This window comes from Schistocerca serialis, chromosome 3 (assembly GCF_023864345.2).
Source record: "Schistocerca serialis cubense isolate TAMUIC-IGC-003099 chromosome 3, iqSchSeri2.2, whole genome shotgun sequence".
Classification (NCBI taxonomy): Eukaryota; Metazoa; Arthropoda; class Insecta; order Orthoptera; family Acrididae; genus Schistocerca; species Schistocerca serialis.
Window position 1 is genome coordinate 236,066,748 of NC_064640.1, and position 19,510 is coordinate 236,086,257.

General features: G+C 47.1%; 1 pseudogene; it reads left to right on the forward strand.

Moving 5' to 3' along the window:
- The first annotated feature begins 15,730 nt into the window (after positions 1 to 15,730).
- Positions 15,731 to 15,848, forward strand: LOC126472109 (5S ribosomal RNA; annotated as a pseudogene).
- The last annotated feature ends 3,662 nt before the right edge of the window (positions 15,849 to 19,510 follow it).

Genomic DNA, 19,510 nt, shown 5'->3' on the forward strand with positions numbered 1-19,510 from the left:
CACCCTCCATACTGACATCCTTTCCCAAATTCCTATTGTCCACTTTGGCCCCAATGCCTGCCTTGCCCCAGCTCCTCCACATTCCTCGTCCCACCAACCTCAACCCCCACATCGTCTGCCGACCCTCACTGCCATGATCACTTGGCTTAGTCCTGTGATCACGGGGGAGGAGTTGTTGGCGGAGCTCCAGGTGCATCCCTACCTGGACCTGAATGCCGTCCACTGCATCTATAACCCTGCTCGCCCCACCTGCCTCATGCGGGTCTTCTCAGAACACACACCATCCATCGACCTATTCCTCAAAGAGGGCGCCCTCCTGTTCCACCACAGGTACAAGGTTGACCTCTCCCATTCCCCTCCCCAATCTGTCAATTGCCAGGGGTGTTTGCAACATAACGCACATTAAACATCTGAGTGCCATGAGGCCCCAGTCTGCCCGCACTCCAAGGAAGCACACATCCTGCAGCAATGTCTCAACCTCCAGTCCCCCACATCCTGTAACAGTTGCAACATACCACACCCCACCTACTGCCAGAGGTGCAAGGCCCGATCTCCCGTCCACTCCTGAGCTCACTGACCCTGTGCGACCTCTGGATGCCTCCACCCCTCCTGGAATCTCCCTTTGTCCACCCCCACCACCACCGAGGCCTCATTTGTTTTATTAGCATCGTCTTTCAAAATTTTGATCCATTCCAATGCCCCCATACCCTCCAAAATATTTCCCTCACAGCCTGCTCCGTCTTCCACCTTACTACTTTCACCACCTACTCCCATAACCAGGCCCACTTTACCTTCTCCCATCTTGACACCCTTGTCTAAGTTTCTACAATGGGGTGACATCACCATATCTTGTTCAACAACATCCGCTCCCTTCCCATTAACAAGAGTCTCCACATGCATACCCTCACAACCCACCATGTGGATGCCTTATTCCTACACAAAACCTTTTTCCAGCCCCACCGTACCGTACACACTTCACCCTACCTCCTCTGCCACTCCGATAATCCCGTCCCGAAAGTGCATGGTGGGGTAGCCTATGGCCACCACCGCCAGATCCCTGTTCGGCTCCAACCCCTCCTTCCCAACCACATGGAATACCTGATCCTTAGTCTCTTCTTCCCCAGCCTTACCATTACCTGCACCACCTCTATGTCCATCCCTCTACCTCTATTCCCTTCGACTTCCTTTCCCACATTGACCATACATTCTCCTCTTACGTGATTGCCACCCACCCCAACATCCATAGTCGTCCCACTGCCCGGTTACAGCTGTTGCATCAGTTCCTCACCACACTCCAAGGTGACCGATACCCTCACTACCCAGATCGATAGCCACCCCATCGCCTACCACCACCCCGATGACATAACCCGTGCTGCCTCCTTTCTCCAGCAGAATCTTGTCTAAGGCCATTGAGGCTCACATCCCTACCACCACCATCCACCCACACCAACCCCCCTTACCCCCACAGGCCATCCGCCTCCTTCATGAATCCCACCGTCTCTACTGTGCATTCCTCCACACTCTGGACTGGGACACACTGCAACGCCACCAGCAACTTCAAAGATGCGTATGAAACTTGCATGCAGCCAAGAAACGCTGGGACAGGCGACGCACATGCACCCGCCTCAATGATACACTACCTATTAACTTGTCTAGGTACTGGTCAGCCTTCCGCAGCCTTACGGGGTCTTAACCATCCCCCCACTACCCTCTCCTTCATGATGACCATCCCTTTCCTGATAACCTTAGTAAGGCCAACCATTTTGCTTCATACTGTTCCGATATCCTTAGCATCCCTGATGATCCCCAGTTCGACTACACCCTCTTCCCTGATGTCCATGATCGAACTGACACCACTAATCCTCCACTCGCTCCTGGCTTCCAGTACTTGGACAACATTTCACACACTGAACTCAACATCCAATCACCACTCAAGGTATCATAGCTACACTATGCATGAAACACAACACCGCTCCCAGTCACGACCGCGTTACCTACCGTCACGTCTGTGATGCTCCCACATCTTTCCTCACCACCCTGGCCAGACTATATAATGTGGTCTTGTCTACCGGCCTCTACCCAGACCTGGGGAAAACCTCCCAGTTCCTGATGTTCCTCAAACCTGACAAAAAACCGTACACTGTATCCTCCTACCATCCCATCAGCCTCACCTTGGTCTTCAGCAAGGTCCTGCAATACATCCTCACCAGACACATCCACCAGCACCTTCTCTTGCACGGCCTCCTTCCTTCTACCCAGTGTGGCTTTCGACCATCCTTCTCTACAGATGATCTTCTCCTTCACCTCCCTCACCTCCTCTCTGAACACCTAAATTCCCATCGCTGTGCCATCTTCCTCATTCTTGACCTTGAACGTGCCTACATCTACATCTATACTCCGCGAGCCACCTTACGGTGTGTGGCGGAGGGTACTTATTGTACCACTATCTGATCCCCCCTTCCCTGTTCCATTCACGAATTGTGCGTGGAAAGAACGACTGCTTGTAAGTCTCCGTATTTGCTCTAATTTCTCGGATTTTTTCGTTGTGATCATTACGCGAGATATATGTGGGCGGTAGTAATATGTTGCCCATCTCTTCCCGGAATGTGCTCTCTCGTAATTTCGATAATAAACCTCTCCGTATTGCGTAACGCCTTTCTTGAAGTGTCCGCCACTGGAGCTTGTTCAGCATCTCCGTAACGCTCTCGCGCTGACTAAATGTCCCTATGACGAATCGCGCTGCTTTTCGCTGGATCATGTCTATCTCTTCTATTAATCCAACCTGGTAAGGGTCCCATACTGATGAGCAATACTCAAGAATCGGACGAACAAGCGTTTTGTAAGCTACTTCTTTCGTCGATGAGTCACATTTTCTTAGAATTCTTCCTATGAATCTCAACCTGGCGCCTGCTTTTCCCACTATTTGTTTTATGTGATCATTCCACTTCAGATCGCTCCGGATAGTAACTCCTAAGTATTTTACGGTCGTTACCGCTTCCAATGATTTACCACCTATGGCATAATCGTACTGGAATGGATTTCTGCCCCTATGTATGCGCATTATATTACATTTATCTACGTTTAGGGAAAGCTGCCAGCTGTCGCACCATGCATTAATCCTCTGCAGGTCCTCCTGGAGTACGTACGAGTCTTCTGATGTTGCTACTTTCTTGTAGACAACCGTGTCATCTGCAAATAGCCTCACGGAGCTACCGATGTTGTCAACTAAGTCATTTATGTATATTGTAAACAATAAAGGTCCTATCACGCTTCCCTGCGGTACTCCCGAAATTACCTCTACATCTGCAGATTTTGAACCGTTAAGAATGACATGTTGTGTTCTTTCTTCTAGGAAATCCTGAATCCAGTCACAAACCTGGTCCGATATTCCGTAAGCTCGTATTTTTTTCACTAAACGTAAGTGCGGAACCGTATCAAATGCCTTCCTGAAGTCCAGGAATACGGCATCAATCTGCTCGCCAGTGTCTACGGCACTGTGAATTTCTTGGGCAAATAGGGCGAGCTGAGTTTCACATGATCTCTGTTTGCGGAATCCATGTTGGTTATGATGAAGGAGATTTGTATTATCTAAGAACGTCATAATACGAGAACACAAAACATGTTCCATTATTCTACAACAGATTGACGTAAGCGAAATAGGCCTATAATTATTCGCATCTGATTTATGACCTTTCTTGAAAATGGGAACGACCTGCGCTTTCTTCCAGTCGCTAGGTACTTTACGTTCTTCCAGCGATCTACGATAAATAGCTGATAGAAAGGGGGCAAGTTCTTTAGCATAATCACTGTAGAATCTTAAGGGTATCTCGTCTGGTCCGGATGCTTTTCCGCTACTAAGTGATAGCAGTTGTTTTTCAATTCCGATATCGTTTATTTCAATATTTTCCATTTTGGCGTCCGTGCGACGGCTGAAGTCAGGGACCGTGTTACGATTTTCCGCAGTGAAACAGTTTCGGAACACTGAATTCAGTATTTCTGCCTTTCTTCGGTCGTCCTCTGTTTCGGTGCCATCGTGGTCAACGAGTGACTGAATAGGGGATTTAGATCCGCTTACCGATTTTACATATGACCAAAACTTTTTAGGGTTCTTGTTTAGATTGTTTGCCAATGTTTTATGTTCGAATTCGTTGAATGCTTCTCTCATTGCTCTCTTTACGCTCTTTTTCGCTTCGTTCAGCTTTTCCTTATCAGCTATGATTCGACTACTCTTAAACCTATGATGAAGCTTTCTTTGTTTCCGTAGTACCTTTCGTACATGATTGTTATACCACGGTGGATCTTTCCCCTCGCTTTGGACCTTAGTCGGTACGAACTTATCTAAGGCGTACTGGACGATGTTTCTGAATTTTTTCCATTTATGTTCCACATCCTCTTCCTCAGAAATGAACGTTTGATGGTGGTCACTCAGATATTCTGCGATTTGTGCCCTATCACTCTTGTTAAGCAAATATATTTTCCTTCCTTTCTTGGCATTTCTTATTACACTTGTAGTCATTGATGCAACCACTGACTTATGATCACTGATACCCTCTTCTACATTCACGGAGTCGAAAAGTTCCGGTCTATTTGTTGCTATGAGGTCTAAAACGTTAGCTTCACGAGTTGGTTCTCTAACTATCTGCTCGAAGTAATTCTCGGACAAGGCAGTCAGGATAATGTCACAAGAGTCTCTGTCCCTGGCTCCAGTTCTGATTGTGTGACTATCCCATTCTATACCTGGTAGATTGAAGTCTCCCCCTATTACAATAGTATGATCACGAAACTTCTTCACGACGTTCTGCAGGTTTTCTCTGAGGCGCTCAACTACTACGGTTGCTGATGCAGGTGGTCTATAGAAGCATCCGACTATCATATCTGACCCACCTTTGATACTTAACTTAACCCAGATTATTTCACATTCGCATTCGCTAATAACTTCACTGGATATTATTGAATTCTTTACTGCTATAAATACTCCTCCACCATTGGCGTTTATCCTATCCTTGCGGTATATATTCCATTCTGTGTCTAGGATTTCGTTACTGTTCACTTCCGGTTTTAACCAACTTTCCGTTCCTAATACTATATGCGCACTATTTCCTTCAATAAGAGATACTAATTCAGGAACCTTGCCCTGGATACTCCTGCAGTTTACCAATATTACGTTAACTTTTCCTGTTTTTGGTCTCCGAGGACGGACATTCTTTATAAACGATGATAATGTCCTCTCTGGTAAGCCGTCAGGTATTTTATCGTTTCGCCCAAGGGGGGGTCCCTCTAACCTAAAAAACCCCCGTGTGCACGCCACACGTACTCTGCTACCCTAGTAGCTGCTTCCGGTGTGTAGTGCACGCCTGACCTGTCTAGGGGGGCCCTACAGTTCTCCACCCAATAACGGAGGTCGATGAATTTGCAACCATTATAGTCGCAGAGTCGTCTGAGCCTCTGGTTTAGACCCTCCACACGGCTCCAAACCAGAGGACCGCGATCGACTCTGGGCACTATGCTGCAGATATTAAGCTCAGCTTGCACTCCGCGTGCGATGCTGGTTGTCTTCACCAAATCAGCCAGCCGCCGGAAGGAACCAAGGATGGCCTCAGAACCCAAGCGGCAGGCGTCATTCGTTCCGACATGTGCTACTATCTGCAGCCGGTCACACCCAGTGCGTTCAATAGCTGCCGGAAGGGCCTCCTCCACATTACGGACGAGACCCCCCGGCAAGCACACCGAGTGCACACTGGCATTCTTCCCCGACCTACCCGCTATTTTCCTGAGGGGCTCCATAACCCGCCTACGACTGTGTATGGCACTCCAGTCTCCTCTTCATGCTCCAAACCTTCGCCCTCCCTATTAACTACGTCCATCTGATCAGCTTCTGCCTTTCTCAACGTCCTTCCTATGCCACCATCCATAACACAGATTCCTACACCTTCTACCACTCCACCAGTATGTCCCAAGGTTCTGTCCTCTCCCCTCTTCTCTACCTCCTTTATACAGCAAACATGAAGCCGCCTTCACCCCCCCCCCCATACACCATCTCCAATACGCTGATGACACCACCTTCCTTGCTCTCGCCCTACCCTGCAATTCTCCCAGCACCTTCTCAAATCCCATCTTGACCAGTTCACCACCTGGTGCAACCGGTGGCTGCTTAAGGTCAATACTTCCAAAACCCAGACAATCATTGTAGGCAAAATCACCCCTTCCTTCTGTCTCCTTGATTTTTATACCGCTATCTATGGCCGTTATATCAACCTCAACCCCACACTCAAGTACCTTGGTGTCACCCTTGACCGTCGCCTTTCCTGTACCCCCCTTCTCAAGGCACACTCCCGACTCCACCCGCTCAAACTCCTCTCCGGTCCTCCATACATATAAATCCCTCATCTGCCCCATCCTCTGTTATGCCCATCCCACCTGGATCTCTGACCCTCCTACCTACTACAAGTCCCTTCAAAACCTGGAATGCCATGAGCTCCATCTCGCCTATCACGTCTTCCTCCCATCCCCCACATGGCTCCTCTATGACTTAATTCCTTTCCCACACCACCTCCTCTTCCTTGAGCAGATATGGATCCTATAAACCTTAGTAAGGCCAACCATTTTGCTTCATACTGTTCCGACATCCTTAGCATCGGTAATGATCCCCAGTTCAACTACACCATCTTCCCTGATGTCCATGATTGAACTGACACCACTGCCCCTCCACTCGCTCCTGGCTTCCAGTACTTGGACAACGTTTCACACACTGAACTCAACACCCCCATCACCACTCAAGATATCATAACTACACAATGCATGAAACACAACACCACTCCCAGTCACGACCGTGTTACCTACCGTCACCTCTGTGAAGCTCCCACATCCTTCCTCACCACCCTGGCCAGACTGTATAATGTGGTCTTGTCTACCGGCTTCTACCCAGACCTGGGGAAAACCTCCCAGTTCCTGATGTTCCTCAAACCTGACAAAAAACCGTACACTGTCTCCTCCTACCATCCCATCAGCCTCACCTTGGTCTTCAGCAAGGTCCTGCAGTACATCCTCACCAGACACATCCACCAGCACCTTCTCTTGCACGGCCTCCTTCCTTCTACCCAGTGTGGCTTTCTACCATCCTTCTCTGCAGATGATCTTCTCCTTCACCTCCCTCACCTCCTATCTGAACAACTAAATTCCCATCGCTGTGCCATCTTCCTCTCTCTCGACCTTGAACGTGCCTACAACTGTGTATGGCACTCCAGTCTCCTCTTCATGCTCCAAACCTTCGCCCTCCCTATTAACTATGTCCATCTGATCAGCTTCTGCCTTTCTCAACGTCCTTCCTATGCCACCATCCATAACACAGATTCCTACACCTTCTACCCCTCCACCAGTATGTCCCAAGGTTCTGTCCTCTCCCCTCTTCTCTACCTCCTTTATAAAGCAGACATGACGCCGCCTTCACCCCCCCCCCCCCACATACACCTTCTCCAATATGCTGATGACACCGCCTTCCTTGCCCTCGCCCTACCCTGCAATTCTCCCAGCACCTTCTCCAATCCCATCTTGACCAGTTCACCACCTGGTGCAACCAGTGGCTGCTTAAGATCAATCCTTCCAAAACCCGGACAATCATTGTAGGCAAAATCACCCCTTCCTTCTGTCTCCTTGATTTTTATACCGCTATCTATGGCCGTTATATCAACCTCAACCCCACACTTAAGTACCTTGGTGTCACCCTTGACCGTCGCCTTTCCTGTACCCCCCTTCTCAAGGCACTCTCCCGACTCCACCCGCTCAAACTCCTCTCCGGTCCTCCATACATATAAATCCCTCATCTGCCCCATCCTCTGTTATGCCCATCCCACCTGGATCTCTGACCCTCCTACCTACTACAAGTCCCTTCAAAACCTGGAATGCCATGAGCTCCATCTCGCCTATCACGTCTTCCTCCCATCCCCCACATGGCTCCTCTATGACTTAATTCCTTTCCCACACCACCTCCTCTTCCTTGAGCAGATATGGATCCTATAAACCTTAGTAAGGCCAACCATTTTGCTTCATACTGTTCCGATATCCTTAGCATCGGTAATGATCCCCAGTTCAACTACACCATCTTCCCTGATGTCCATGACTGAACTGACACCACTGCCCCTCCACTCGCTCCTGGCTTCCAGTACTTGGACAACGTTTCACACACTGAACTCAACACCCCCATCACCACTCAAGATATCATAACTACACAATGCATGAAACACAACACCACTCCCAGTCACGACCGTGTTACCTACCGTCACCTCTGTGAAGCTCCCACATCCTTCCTCACCACCCTGGCCAGACTATATAATGTGGTCTTGTCTACCGGCTTCTACCCAGACCTGGGGAAAACCTCCCAGTTCCTGATGTTCCTCAAACCTGACAAAAAACCGTACACTGTCTCCTCCTACCATCCCATCAGCCTCACCTTGGTCTTCAGCAAGGTCCTGCAATACATCCTCACCAGACACATCCACCAGCACCTTCTCTTGCACGGCCTCCTTCCTTCTACCCAGTGTGGCTTTCTACCATCCTTCTCTGCAGATGATCTTCTCCTTCACCTCCCTCACCTCCTCTCTGAACAACTAAATTCCTTTCGCTGTGCCATCTTCCTCTCTCTCGACCTTGAACGTGCCTACGACTGTGTATGGCACTCCAGTCTCCTCTTCATGCTCCAAACCTTCGCCCTCCCTATTAACTATGTCCATCTGATCAGCTTCTGCCTTTCTCAACGTCCTTCCTATGCCACCATCCATAACACAGATTCCTACACCTTCTACCCCTCCACCAGTATGTCCCAAGGTTCTGTCCTCTCCCCTCTTCTCTACCTCCTTTATAAAGCAGACATGACGCCGCCTTCACCCCCCCCCCCCACATACACCTTCTCCAATATGCTGATGACACCGCCTTCCTTGCCCTCGCCCTACCCTGCAATTCTCCCAGCACCTTCTCCAATCCCATCTTGACCAGTTCACCACCTGGTGCAACCAGTGGCTGCTCAAGGTCAATCCTTCCAAAACCCGGACAATCATTGTAGGCAAAATCACCCCTTCCTTCTGTCTCCTTGATTTTTATATCGCTATCTATGGCCGTCGTACCTTGGTGTCACCCTTGACTGTCGCCTTTCCTGTACCCCCCATCTCAAGGCACACTCCCGACTCCACCCGCTCGAACTCCTCTCCGGTCCTCCATATATATAAATCCCTCATCTGCCCCATCCTCTGTTATGCCCATCCCACCTGGATCTCTGCCCCTCCTAACTACTACAAGTCCCTTCAAATCCTGGAATGCCATGAGCTCCGCCTCGCCTATCACGTCAGCCTCCCATCCCCCAAATGGCTCCTCTATGACTTAATTCCTTTCCCACACCACCTCCTCTTCCTTGAGCAGATATGGATCCTATAAACCTTAGTAAGGCCAACCATTTTGCTTCATACTGTTCCGATATCCTTAGCATAGGTGATGATCCCCAGTTCAACTACACCCTCTTCCCTGATGTCCATGATTGAACTGACACCACTGCCCCTCCACTCGCTCCTGGCTTCCAGTACTTGGACAATGTTTCACACACTGAACTCAACACCCCCATCACCACTCAAGATATCATAACTACACTATGTATGAAACACAACACCGCTGCTGGTCATGACTGTAAACTTGATCCCCTCACCCACTTGTCTCTCCTGTCCTTTCCCACCCCAATCCGCTGCCATGCCTGTACTCCTGCATCCCACCCGCTCTTCGTCTTACCACCCTCTATACCGTTGTCCAAGGTGGCTTCCACCAACTCCCCCTCCCGGATGATCTGCTCATCATCTCCATCTACCCCTCCTACCAGATTTGATCGTCCCCTTCCTCCTCATGTGTTTTTCCACCAGGGCTCCCTCTTTCCCTTCTCTCCCTCCTAACTTCCTTCCCCCTCCTCTCTCCCTCTTCTCCCCCCCCCCTCCAGGCTTCCACACCCAACCCTACCCTCTCCCCTCTCCACCACTTCTTCTCTCCCACTGGCATCCTCCCCACCTCCCTCCTACCCTCCCCTATTCCCTGTGGCAACCCCCCTTTTTTTCGTGCAATAGTATGTGCAGTGCGTCAAAGATCATCGTCAATGTTTTCTGTGCAGTGTTTCTCTGTTCCAGTACAATTGTGTCTCTTCAGTGTCCTCCACCGTTCGACAGTTACTCATTTTACCTTCATGTACGGTTGCACTTGCTTATGCAATTCAGTGTCTTCGGTTCGAACGTCTTCGCTATTATCGTTATGTGTGTCACGTGTTTTTTTCATATTCACATTTTCTGTATATCTGTCTACATGTTATCTGTTCTCTGGTTTTCTGTGGCCGAAGAGCGGCATAGATAGGCCTCTGCCGGCCTACCTTTTGTACAAGGTTTTAAAATAACAATAAAGGAAAAAAAGAGTTATATATCCATGCCCCTGGCAGATCCTACGTTCGCTGACATCGAAATAAGTGTCCAAGGAATAGAAAAGCAACTGGAATCACTCAATAGAGGAAAGTCCACTGGACCTGACGGGATACCAATTCGATTCTACACAGAGTACGCGAAAGAACTTGCCCCCCTTCTAACAGCCGTGTACCGCAAGTCTCTAGAGGAACGGAGGGTTCCAAATGATTGGAAAAGAGCACAGATAGTCCCAGTCTTCAAGAAGGGTCGTCGAGCAGATGCGCAAAACTATAGACCTATATCTCTTACGTCGATCTCTTGTAGAATTTTAGAACATGTTTTTTGCTCACGTATCATGTCATTTCTGGAAACCCAGAATCTACTATGTAGGAATCAACATGGATTCCGGAAACAGCGATCGTGTGAGACCCAACTCGCCTTATTTGTTCATGAGACCCAGAAAATATTAGATACAGGCTCCCAGGTAGATGCTATTTTTCTTGACTTCCGGAAGGCGTTCGATACAGTTCCGCACTGTCGCCTGATAAGCAAAGTAAGAGCCTACGGAATATCAGACCAGCTGTGTGGCTGGATTGAGGAGTTTTTGGCAAACAGAACACAGCATGTTGTTATCAATGGAGAGACGTCTACAGACGTTAAAGTAACCTCTGGCGTGCCACAGGGGAGTGTTATGGGACCATTGCTTTTCACAATATATATAAATGACTTAGTAGATAGTGTCGGAAGTTCCATGCGGCTTTTCGCGGATGATGCTGTAGTATACAGAGAAGTTGCTGCATTAGAAAATTGTAGCGAAATACAGGAAGATCTGCAGCGGATAGGCACTTGGTGCAGGGAGTGGCAACTGACCCTTAACATAGACAAATGTAATGTATTGCGAATACATAGAAAGAAGGATCCTTTATTGTATGATTATATGATAGCGGAACAAACACTGGTAGCAGTTACTTCTGTAAAATATCTGGGAGTATGCGTACGGAACGATTTGAAGTGGAATGATCATATAAAACTAATTGTTGGTAAGGCGGGTACCAGGTTGAGATTCATTGGGAGAGTGCTTAGAAAATGTAGTCCATCAACAAAGGAGGTGGCTTACAAAACACTCGTTCGACCTATACTTGAGTATTGCTCATCAGTGTGGGATCCGTACCAGGTCGGGTTGACGGAGGAGATAGAGAAGATCCAAAGAAGAGCGGCGCGTTTCGTCACTGGGTTATTTGGTAATCGTGATAGCGTTACGGAGATGTTTAATAAACTCAAGTGGCAGACTCTGCAAGAGAGGCGCTCTGCATCGCGGTGTAGCTTGCTCGCCAGGTTTAGAGAGGGTGCGTTTCTGGATGAGGTATCGAATATATTGCTTCCCCCTATTTATACTTCCCGAGGAGATCACGAATGTAAAATTAGAGAGATTAGAGCGCGCACGGAGGCTTTCAGACAGTCGTTCTTCCCGCGAACCATACGCGACTGGAACAGGAAAGGGAGGTAATGACAGTGGCACGTAAAGTGCCCTCCGCCACACACCGTTGGGTGACTTGCGGAGTATCAATGTAGATGTAGATGTAGATCGTCATCAGTGTGCTTGGTCAGTGTTGTGTTTGATGCTGCTTTCCTGTGCGTCACGAACTGTTATTTTGATTGTGTGTTGGACTTGTACATAGTGTTCTTGTCAGTGATTGTTATGTGCTATGCCATCCGTTGATACTTTTATAGTCCAGTTTGTGGTTTTGTTTACTGTGCGCTAACCTTTTACGGTTTTCATCTGCATTTTACAGTCACCCCCTTTTTGTCTGTTCTCTTCCGTAATGTTCCACCTTTTTATGTATATGTACACCATATTTTCTCCTTTCTGTTCTTTCAAATGTCTTCCTTTGTATAATACATGTCTTTCGGCTGAAGAGCAGCGTATATACTGCCGGCCCGCCCCAGATGGGACATTGAAATACAATAAAGAAGAAAAGAGTTGTGTAGCAACAGCACTTCGGAACAAAACACACTTGCGGTGTATTTATTAATGGGTTGCAAGTAACATCCTAGCCAAAAGAAACATGGGACAAACATCGTACTATATTTTTTTCTGAGCGTAGTGGTCATTAGCTTAGATGAAAGTGGCATCTGAAGACGAAAAAACTGGGCAATCATCTCTAGTCTAGTCCCACACCATCTACCAAATGTGTTGTGTACATGAAGAGCCGACTGGCTCGAGCTTTTCATTGCAACTGGTCAGTCACGGCAGGCTAACTAACCTATGGCCACTGGTTGGCCTAGCCCTTTTGACCACTAATGTCACTGGCCTTTAGAACATTGCGAGACAAGTAGGTGCGGCTTGAACGTAAACTTTTAACTACATTTCCACCCCAACATACACTCCCATGTTTAGACAATCCACTTTACCGAATCCGAGACGGGGGTGTTGTTATCCATACTCCTCGAATTTCACGCACAAAATGTAGATTCCTCCCTCTTATGAGCGTTATTTTCGAAGACAGAAGAAATCGATGCATACACGCGTTTTCACATCTTTAAATTATCATTACTTGTAGATGCTTAGTGTGAAAATCCTGTACAACAGTATGTCATAGGCTATATTTCATGTAAGTATCCTCTCCTCTGGTAAAAAAGGTCTGTTCTTATCAGTTTAATATCAGTTACGTCCTGCAACACAGGTTCAAAAATGGTTCAAATGGCTCTGAGCACTATGGGACTCAACTGCTGAGGTCATTAGTCCCCTAGAACTTAGAACTAGTTAAACCTAACTAACCTAAGGACATCACAAACATCCATGCCCGAGGCAGGATTCGAACCTGCGACCGTAGCGGTCTTGCGGTTCCAGACTGCAGCGCCTTTAACCGCACGGCCACTTCGGCCGGCTGCAACACAGGACTAGACAATTAAACTCATTTTGTGCCCATGATGGAATGCTAAGAGTATGCTCTACTTCTGTCAGAAAATGCCTCATTGCCTCATCACTTTCGACCTCTCTTAAGATAGTCAAATTACTCCTCTTCGATGAAGGTAGCAAAACAGTAGCACAGAGGAGTTGTAAATCTCACGTTAATACTACGTATCGCTTCATAAATTCGAATGGCTGTCTCTCCTTGTGTAGATCGCAATTTCGTTAAAAGATCTCGCCGCAACGAAAAAAATGCCTCATCACCACTCCAACTCGCGAAAAATATCCATGGCACTCCCGCCCTCGCTTCCACCTGCCCGATGGCAGATCATTGACAACAAACTGATTGACTAATTGATTAAGTTGATCATGAGGTTGCTTTTGCATGGTGAGTAATTTTTTCTTGCAGTCGGATTACACTCGCCAGGTAACCAGTACTGACGCTTCTGTGACGCCTCTACAGGCTTCCCACAGTCTAGGTAGTCACTTCCTCCGATACCAAAATGGGTGGTAACTGCCCTCAGACAGCTGAAGGTATCCAACACTAATTACGTTCTGTCTGTCTGTTGACTTGTAATGCTGCTGGAACTAAGTCATTTATAATTCTGGTTTACTGCTCCCAAACTAATCCTGCTGAGACCTATGCCTCTGTCTCTCACCCCGCTGCCGCCATACGCAAACAGCTGCCACCACCACCCCTGGGTCATGAACATCCTCCCACACGTAACGACCTTACCACGCCTAGCCAACAAGCCACCGCTCACACTGCTGGACAGCTGTTAATCATTCCAGGCTCGCAAAAGCTGTCCCAGACTTTTCAGAAGGACTGGGTGCTTAAATGTCACTGCAGAAAATATCACGATGTTGAACAGTACGTTTCGCCTCCAACCGAAACCTTTTGAGATGTGTTTTCAAGATATGCTGGAAAAGCTGACCCGCTGAACAGTAACAAAATATCTGTCTGCTTCCCAAGCCATCCCAAATGTGTATGAAGCCATGGACCTGGGTTTCTCTCAGAATACAGTTCTTTACAAGCTTTCCTATTGGACCCTGCCAAAGCAGTTGCCAAATGCTTCGAGAACTCAATTGGGAATCCCTGAAGGGAAGGTCATGTCCTTTTCGAGGAACACTATTGAGAAAATTTAGAGAAACGATATTTCAGGCAGACTGCAGAAGGCATTTCACGTATGGCCCACGAATATAAGATACTAGATACTGGTGCTCATACAGAGGCGTATAGACAGTAGTTTCTTCCATGCGAGTGCAATAAAAAAGAATTACTTGTAGTGTTACAGGGTACCCACTGCTATGCAACATACGATGGCTTGGGAAATATGCATAGAGATGTCGATGTAAATTTAATTCACCATGTAGAGTATAGCGGCTTGCAGGGTATTTGTTTTATATGTAGGATGTTTTGCAGGTGATGGAGGTGTCTGCAAGCAGGTGGGGAGACCTGTGTTGGTGGTGGTAGCTGACCTGAACGTAACTAAATCTATGGCACATTAATACGACTAAAAATACCGTCCACTGTCGTCGGATGCGTAAACCGCAGTAAAATGCTTAGCAGTTAGCATCTGGAGCGAACTGAAAAACTATGCATATGTCGGTGTCAGATTCATTTGCTGGAATCGTAAGGAAAGCACCAAAACACTGGGGACTGATAGGTCGGTGATCTAAGGCAAAATAATATGCCAGGTTCAAATTCATTTACGTGGATTTGCAAGGGGGTGTAATCCACCCACTAAGAAGTTACAGTGTAGAAGGAGAGAAGCCGCAGTTTTGATCAGCATATCAGCAGGAGACTACGGCAGTACAATTCGGATCGAGGTGTAAGAGGCACAAACATGATTGCAGTTGATGTAAGAAACATCGGCATTGATTTGGTCTCGCTTATACTTGTTAGTTTATTGGCTCTCGATGCACGATAATCAGATAAGCGTGTAGGTACTAGGTTTGCTTCTACATAAATAACTATACTACCCATAGGCGTACTACCATGTGGATATGCTCTGCTCTAGACGAGATTCGGTATCATGGTCGTTCCACTCCCGAGACCGCGTTGGGAAGAAACGAACAGTACTATGATTAAACCCCGAATCTTTCCCTGTAGTTGGAATAGCTCTGAATTGTGCCTGGAGGTGTGAGTTTGTTGCACGAATGTAAATTATACAGTTGATAGTGTGCTTGCTGGAAGCTCTGTGATACGGTTGGAATTGTATTGTGTCGATGTATCCAAATTAAAAAACTGGTGATGTATTTCTCATGAAACACTATGTTGTCAGCCAATACTCTGATGCCATTATTCTGTCTCATTGCTGGGGTAATGATCATTGGAATACGTCAGAGAAGATTGGCACTGTTTAGGAACATATTTATAGACAATCATTCAATATCGATAGTCAACGGCCCTGCCGCAGTGGATACACCGGTTCCCGTCAGATCACCGAAGTTAAGCGCTGTCGGGCGTGGCCGGCATTTGGATGGGTGACCATCTGAGCCACCATGTGCTGTTGCCATTTTTCGAGGTGCACTTAGCCTCGTGATGCCAATTGAGGAGCTACTCTACCGAACAGTAGCGGTTCTGATCAAAGAAAACCATCGTAACGACCGGGAGAGCGGTGTGCTGACCACACGCCCCTCCTATCCGCATCCTTAGCTGAGGATGACTCGATCATTACGCGTGTGACTGAAAGAGAAACGAGGAAATCGATAATACTACTACGACATAGTCCACACCGTGCACTAGTTTGCAGAACATGTATTTAGATGTAGGCTCATGTCTATAGCAGGACTGCAACACCTGTAATCTATAGCGGTTTACAGTGGACTGAGACATTTAGTTGTTGGAACTGAATGTACAGTACATCAATTTATCTATTGACTACAAATCAACAAGCATAAGTCGTAACAAACTACCTGCATGCGAGCAACCACATGGTGGTGAACGTCTCCCAGAACGTTAGTGAGCTGTTTTTTCTCGTTGTAATAGCTTTCTACATAGTTAGTTAAGTGTAGAGAGCTAGGCAGCCTTGTAACTAATGGTAAAGTACTCCTGCAACGTGATGGGATTTCGAGACAATTAACAGTGGTCTGTGATTTGGCTGGAGTATAAATCGCCTTTCACGGAAGACTGGAAGATTCGTGCGAATATTAGGGGTTAACGATGTTCAGACAAAAGGGGAGTTGAGAGGTGATCTCTTTACCGTTTCTTCTAAGTGTAGTGAGCAAAGATATTACAGGCTCTCACATACGTGACTGCATCGAGAAAATTAGAGGCTAATACGAAGGTGTTTGCTGAGAGATAATCACCAGCAGAAGTTTCGTCTTTCGTTATCTCGATACATAAGAAATACACTACTGGGCATTAAAATTGCTACACCACGAAGATGAGGTGCTACAGACGCGAAATTTAACCGACAGTAAGAAGATGCTATGATATGCAAATGATTTGCTTTTCAGAGCATTCACATAAGGTTGGCGCCGGTGGCGACATCTACAACGTGCTGACATGACGAAAGTTTCCAACCGATTTGTCATACACAAACAGCAGTTGACCGGCGTTGCCTGGTGAAACGTTGTTGTAATGCCTCGTGTAAGGAGGAGAAATGCGTACCATCACGTTTCCGACTTTTATAAAGGTCGGACTGTAGCCTATCGCGATTGCGGTTTATCGTATCGCGACATTGCTGTTCGCGTTGGTCGAGATCCAATGACTGTTAGCAGAATATGGAATCGGTGGGTTCAGGAGGATAATACGGAACTCCGTGCTGGAACCCAACAGCCTCGTATCACTAGCAGTCGAGATGACACGCATTTTATCCGCATGGCTGTAACGGATCGTGCAGCCACGTCTCGATCCCTGAGTCAACAGATGGGGACGTTTGCAAGACAACAACCATCTGCACAAACAGTTCTACGACGTTTGCAGCAGCATGGACTGTCAGCTCGGAGACCATGGCTGCGGTTACCGTTGACGCTGCATCACAGACAGGAGCGCCTGCGATGGTGTACTCAACGACGAACCTGGGTGCACGAATAGCAAAACGTCATTTTTTCGGATGAATACAGGTTCTGTTTACAGCATCATGATGGTGTCATCCGTGTTTCGCAACATCGCGGTGAACGCACATTGGAAGCGTGTATTCGCCATCGCCATACTGGCGTATCACCTGGCGTGATGGCATGGGGTGCCATTGGTTACACGTCTCGGTCACCTCTTCTTCGCATTGACGACACTTTGAACAGTGGACGTTACATTTCAGATGTGTTACGACCCGTGGCTCTACCCCTCAGTCGATCCGTGCGAATCCCTACATTTCAGCAGGATAATGAACGACCGCATGATGCAGGTCCTGTACGGGCCTTTCTGGATACAGAAAATGTTCGACTGCTGCCCTGGCCAGCACATTCTCCAGATCTCTCACTAATTGAAAACGTCTGGTCAATGGTGGCCGAGCAACTGGATCGTCACAATACGCCAGTCACTACATTTGAACTTTGGTAATGTGTTGAAGCTGCATGGACAGCTGTACCTGTACACGCCATCCAAAGTCTGTTTGACTCAATGCCCAGGCGTATCAAGACCGTTATTACGGCCAGAGGTGGTTGATCTGGATACTGATTTCTCAGGATCTATGCACCCAAATTGCGTTAAAATGTAATCACATGTCAGTTCTAGTACAATATATTTGTCCAATGAATTCCCGTTTATCATCTGCATTTGTTCTTGGTGTAGCAATTTTAATGGCCACTAGTGTAGCATTCCTCCATCAGCTTCGTGTGGATGGAATGACTAACATCTTGATAGGCAGGTTAAATTTACATCTATACGCATATTTCACAAGCCATCGTGGTGGTTACCCTTCACCGCTGCTAGTCATGTCTTTTCTATTCCACTCGCATATAGAGTGATGGAAAAAGTGACTATCTATACCTGTGTATGACTTCAGCCGTCGCACGGACGCCAAAATGGAAAATATTGAAATAAACGATATCGGAATTGAAAAACAACTGCTATCACTTAGTAGCGGAAAAGCATCAGGAACAAACGAGATACCCTTAAGATTCTACAGTGATTATGCTAAAGAACTTGCCCCCTTTCTATCAGCAATTTATCGTAGATCGCTGGAAGAACGTAAAGTACCTAGCGACTGGAAGAAAGCGCAGGTCGTTCCCATTTTCAAGAAGGGTCATAAATCAGATGCGAATAATTATAGGCCTATTTCGCTTACGTCAATCTGTTGTAGAATAATGGAACATGTTTTGTGTTCTCGTATTATGACGTTCTTAGATAATACAAATCTCCTTCATCATAACCAACATGGATTCCGCAAACAGAGATCATGTGAAACTCAGCTCGCCCTATTTGCCCAAGAAATTCACAGTGCCGTAGACACTGGCGAGCAGATTGATGCCGTATTCCTGGACTTCAGGAAGGCATTTGATACGGTTCCGCACTTACGTTTAGTGAAAAAAATACGAGCTTACGGAATATCGGACCAGGTTTGTGATTGGATTCAGGATTTCCTAGAAGAAAGAACACAACATGTCATTCTTAACGGTTCAAAATCTGCAGATGTAGAGGTAATTTCGGGAGTACCGCAGGGAAGCGTGATAGGACCTTTATTGTTTACAATATACATAAATGACTTAGTCGACAACATCGGTAGCTCCGTGAGGCTATTTGCAGATGACACGGTTGTCTACAAGAAAGTAGCAACATCAGAAGACTCGTACGTACTCCAGGAGGACCTCCAGAGGATTAATGCATGGTGCGACAGCTGGCAGCTTTCCCTAAACGTAGATAAATGTAATATAATGCGCATACATAGGGGCAGAAATCCATTCCAGTACGATTATGCCATAGGTGGTAAATCATTGGAAGCGGTAACGACCGTAAAATACTTAGGAGTTACTATCCGGAGCGATCTGAAGTGGAATGATCACATAAAACAAATAGTGGGAAAAGCAGGCGCCAGGTTGAGATTCGTAGGAAGAATTCTAAGAAAATGTGACTCATCGACGAAAGAAGTAGCTTACAAAACGCTTGTTCGTCCGATTCTTGAGTATTGCTCATCAGTATGGGACCCTTACCAGGTTGGATTAATAGAAGAGATAGACATGATCCAGCGAAAAGCAGCGCGATTCGTCATGGGGACATTTAGTCAGCGCGAGAGCG